The sequence below is a fragment of the Neopelma chrysocephalum genome, unplaced genomic scaffold (assembly GCF_003984885.1).
Source record: "Neopelma chrysocephalum unplaced genomic scaffold, ASM398488v2 Primary Assembly neopelma1_130, whole genome shotgun sequence".
Classification (NCBI taxonomy): Eukaryota; Metazoa; Chordata; class Aves; order Passeriformes; family Pipridae; genus Neopelma; species Neopelma chrysocephalum.
The window spans coordinates 165,074-170,043 of record NW_020897792.1 but is presented as its reverse complement, the minus strand read 5'-3'; the positions used below and the strand labels follow the sequence as shown (position 1 = coordinate 170,043).

Sequence of the window (4,970 nt, the reverse complement as noted above, 5' to 3'; positions counted from 1 at the left end):
TAGCTTGTTAAAAATATCTCAATAAATAAAACAAATAAGCCACATATACACTGGAACAGAAAAAAAAAAGAAAAATAATAAAAATAAAAACAAAAAAAAAAGGAGGGGGGATGAGCTGTAGCAAATCATGGAGCAATAAGGGAGAGGTGGCAGAGTGTGGAGGGCAGTCTGTGATCCAGGCTTTATTGTCACAAATCATGCAGGGAGCTGGGCACACTGTGGGCTTTAGTCCTTCTTTTCCTATTTTTTCTGAGAGCCTTGGTCCGGTTTTGCCACGACTGTACAAGAAATCAGGGTTTGACTTTCAAAAAATAACTCAAAAAAGGAAAAAAAAAACCAAACAAACCCAAACCCGCTACAGTTCAGGGGGAGTAAAACCAAACCCAAAGATGTCTCATCGATGCGTTCCTGAATTAAGATTTCTCTTGGTTTTTTTCAGGAAAAAAAAATAAAAATTGGCGCTAAAACCCCAAAGCTGGGGACAGACAGACAGACACGAAATCCGACGGACACGGGCAGCCAGGAATGTCGCTTCTCCTCTTCTCGCTGCTCAGCGGCTTTGGGGGGAGATGTTGCAAACTTTCAGCCCGTTGGGTGCTGTTTTCTGCTCAGTCCAAGTGCTCCACCGAGAGTTCAGAGCCAGGGAGGTCAAGAGGGGTCTTTTGGACCAGTTGACTTGAGGTTTTTAAGGTTTCAGAAGCTACAAACTTGGATAAATCCCAATTCCACTTCAGTTGCAGATGCTGGACAGTCTGGAGAGAAGGCAAAAAAGAAGAGAAGAAAAATAAACACACTGAACATCTTTCTGAGATGTGTTGCCTGGGAAGTTCTTCTTCCCTAGAAGTCCAGTTGTGGTTCATATCCACCTGTTCAATCCTGCCCCTCATCCCAGAACGTGGTGAATCCGTGCTGGGAGAGATCCAGTTCACCAGGAGCATCCCCTAGGCCTGGGGATGGGAAATGCCTTAAGGAATGGGGAGATGGGATGCTCAGCCTCCTGAGATGGGCTTTAGAAAGCCCATCCACAGCTCTTCCCACACAGTCAGGCAAATCCTGATGGAAAGGAGTGTTTTCTTTCCATGCAATATCCAAACTCAAAAGCAACAACGAAAAAACATCATAAACTTCCCAATTCCTTTGACTTTGGGATGTGCAGCCCAAGTTCAGAGTCAAAAACCAGATATAATAATTTCCCCTCACTAAGGAAAGCTTCCATTTAGCTGATTTCCATTTCCCTTTCCATTTCCCTTCCCTTCCTTTCCTTTTCCCAAACCTTCCCAACCCCCCCCTTCCATCTCCAAGTCATTAATTATCTAATTACAACCACATTCTGCAGACGAGCTCAGGGACTTGACAAGCTGCCCAGGACCACTTGGAACTGAGCTCAACTGCTTTGGGTGGTGGGCTGGGGATGCCCAGCCTGGCAGATGACAGGCTGACCCTTTCCTAAGGCTGGCCAGGGAGGGATTCAGGGCAGGAAAATAAAATCCAGGGAGGAGGAAGATACCACAGAGCAATTTTCTGATGGGTTTTTTTGTTTTCGTGATGATTTTCTGCAGCAGGCAGAGGGAGGGGGGGAGGGTGGACACCCTGCCAGCTACAGGAGGCTTTGCTGTGCCCTGCTCTTCTCTGAGCTGTGAAAACGAGGCAAAACCTGGCAAAAAGCAATCCTGGGCTGCTCCATTCCCAGGGATTTTTTCAATCCCACCCAGGACTGCAGAGGTGAGCACAAAGCTGCCCTCGGAGCAGAGCTGTGATGTGGGAGCTGATGATTTGAACCCCGGGACAAACACCTTGCTCTGCTGCTGCTGCCCTGAGGTATCTCATTTCCAATGGTTCTTTCTGGTTCCCAGCAGCTCTTTTGGCTCTGGAGAGAGCCAAAGAACAGCTGGAGAACTGGGAATTTCGCAGCAGTTCAGAGCTAGGAGGTGTTGTGGCTTCCCTGTTCTGGTGTGGTGACGCTCCACCCTGTGGGCAGTGGCCCCCGAGCTCTGGAATGGCTCTGCCATGTCCCCTCCTGGGCTCCCAGGGGGTTGTCTTGGAGGCCCTTTCCAACCCAAACCACTCTGTGGTTCTGTGACATTATCCTCTGACTCTGGCTTGAGATCCTCACGTCAGGAATCTGCTCCTTGAGTCCTGCATGGGGAAGCTCCCGGCTGAGGAAGAGGGGAAAATGCCCTCAAACCGTCTGTGGGCTTCTCTTTCCTCCTCTTGTCCCCACCCCACTGCAGCCAAAGGCTTCGTGGAGGCTCCCTCTTCCTGCCCCTTGGTCCTGGAGTGTCCCACCTGGAAGTGTCCCAGTAAACCCAGTGCCTTCTGCTGGCCCTGATTCCCCACTCCTCACACACCAGGAGGGGAAGCACGACCCCAGTTGCTTTCTGGAGCTGGAAAACGAGGCAACAGGACCCTCTTGGCTCTTTCCCCTCTTTAATTACAGAGATCAATGGAGCTGTGGCACCTGGGGACGTGGGGTGGGACCTGGCAGTGCTGAGTTAATGGTTGGACTCGAAGATCTTAAAGGTCTTTTCCAATCCAAAAGATTCCACGGGGAATCTTACTCTGGAAAGAAGCAGCTCTGGATGTTCCGAGGAGGGGGAAGAGTTTCTTCCCAGCGCTAAGCTGGTGTGGTAGCAGAGCTTTGCAGAGCTTGGTTTTAATCTCAGCCCATGCACAGCTGGGATTGCCCTCCCTGCCTGTGCCTCTGGTTGGGAAACCCCAGTTCAGCCCTTCCCATCTCCCAGTGCCTGTGGGATTTGAGCCGGTGGTGCCTGTAAGGCACCTTGGGATCCTCCAAGGCATAGCTGGATGCCACAATTCCATATGATAATAATGTAGGATTGCAGTATCTGGGCTGAGAGGTGATGTACAGTGGCAGTCTCTGCTGGAAACACATCTCACAGAATTCCAGGATGGATTGGAAGGGACGTTAAAGCCCAGCTCATTCCCATGGGCAGGGACACCTTCCACTAGCCCAGGTTGCTCTGAGCCCTGTCCAACCCGGCCTGGAACACTTCTAGGGATGGGAACTACTTTCTTCTGGGATTTCCAAACATTTCTCAGGGATTTCCAAACATTTCTTTGGGCTTTCCAAGCATTTCTCCCACCCTGTAGCTCGCTCAGACCCAATGCAGCTCCCTTGAACGGAGGGCTTCCTGCTCTAGTTTTCCCTGCTTTAGGAGCACTTCCCAGCCACATAAGGAGCATTCCACAGCCTGGAAAACCCAAGGGCTTCTGGCTTGATGGAAGGTGGCAGCAAAACACAGCCCTGGCTGCAGGAAATTTCACAACAAGTCCCCAAGGCCTTTGCTTATATAGGATTGGGGTGGTTTGGGTTACAAAAGGAGTGAAATCATTTCCATGACGTGGCCAAGAGTGCAAATGAAGTGGGAAATGCAGGGAAACTGTTGGAGTTTGTTAGTTAGTTGGTTTTGGTGGGATTTGGTGTGGTTTTGTTGTTGTTGTGTTTTGTTTTGTTTTGGGGTTTTTTTAAGGTTTTTCAGCTTCTTTGAAAGTTGAGAATGCAAAACAAAGCTTCTGCCCCCAGGGCTCAGCCTCTCTCCTTCCACGGGGGCTTCTTCCAGCCCAAATCCCTCCCAGGAAGGTGCTGGCCCACCTTCCTGCCCTGTTTTTGGGGGGCAGGGAGGGGCTCAGGGGGTGGGGGAGGTGAGGGGTGTGAGCACAGCAGCGGGGAGGGTTTCAGCAGTCACTGAGAAGGTTATAAACCATTTCCTACTCCCTTTCCCTTCACCTTGGGGAAGGAAAAACCAGTGTGGTTTAGCCCAGCCCTGCTCAGTGGGACAGCACAGGGCACTTCCCATGGGAGCTGCCTTTGGGAACCTCTGGAGTGGGTGCTGGAAGGAGCTGGAGCTGCAATAAGCATTGAGGTTACTGGTCCTCATCCGTGCTGTTAATCCAGAAGGATTTAGTGCTCCAGGTGCTGCATAAAAACTGGTAAGATATTCCAAACCTGTTATAGGGTGAATGGGGAAGGAGAAGTCCTGTGTTGAGCTATTTCTGCTTGGAAATAATGCCTGGACAGGGCAGAGCAAGTGCCTCAGGCAGTGACCTCTCTGGGTGTCACCCAGGGCTGGAGAGAATCTACTTAGTCATCAAGAGGAGGAAAATGGGATAGAGAGGAGCTCATGGAACCCCAGACTGGTTTGGGTTGGAAGGACCTTAAAGCTCATCCAGGGACACCTTCCACTAGCCCAGGTTGCTCCAACCTGGCCTTGGACACTTCCAGGGATGGGGCAGCCACAGCTTCTCTGGGAATTCCATCCCAGCCCCTTCCCACCCTCACAACCAAGAATTTCTTCCTAATATCCCATCCAAACCTCTCCTCTTCTAGTTTAAAAATTTATTCTGGAATAGTCCGAGCAGTGCTGGGTTAGGACACAAAAGGGGACTCTCCTGCTGTAGAAAATCAGCCCAATCTTTCATTCTGTGCTAAGCAGCAGCTGCCTTTAATATTATTTTTCAAAATAAACGAATAAATAGGAGCAGTTCAGTTACTGCATGATGTCACCCCCCTGGTGCCTCCTTCCCTGTGGGCACAGGGACGGGCTAAAACCACAGGGAACAATGTGGAGCGTGACTTGGGAGACACAAGTGGGCCTTCCCAGGGAAAAGGGCTGGCCTGGAACTCTGAAATGCCAAAGCAAGAGGCTCCAGGAAGAGGGTTGTGCTTTTTTAAGCTTGGAAATGCTGAGCTGGAGAGGAGGATGGATCTCTGTGTCTTGTCTCCCAGGCTGGAAGTCTGAGTTTGGATCATTGTGGGGGGGGGAGAGCCCTGTGTCACCTGGGAGAGCGGGATGGATGGAGGTTCCTGGCTCCTACAGCCATCCCATCCTCCTCTGTCCCTACAGCCATCCCATCCTCCTCTCTCTCCACAACTATCCCATCCTCTTCTCTCCATAACCATCCCATCCTTCTCTCTCTCCACAACCATCCCATCCTCCTCTCTCTCCACA

At 50.6% G+C, this 4,970-nt stretch overlaps 1 protein-coding gene across 1 annotated transcript in view; it reads right to left on the bottom strand.

Annotated features, from left to right (window-relative positions):
• Nucleotides 1-309: 309 nt before the first annotated feature.
• Nucleotides 310-4,970, bottom strand: part of TWIST2 (twist family bHLH transcription factor 2) — a 30,197-nt gene continuing 25,536 nt past the window's right edge. The window contains exon 2 of the mRNA XM_027698601.1: nt 310-752. The gene's annotated coding sequence lies outside the window, so the exon portion shown is untranslated. The remainder of the gene's footprint in view (nt 753-4,970) is intronic.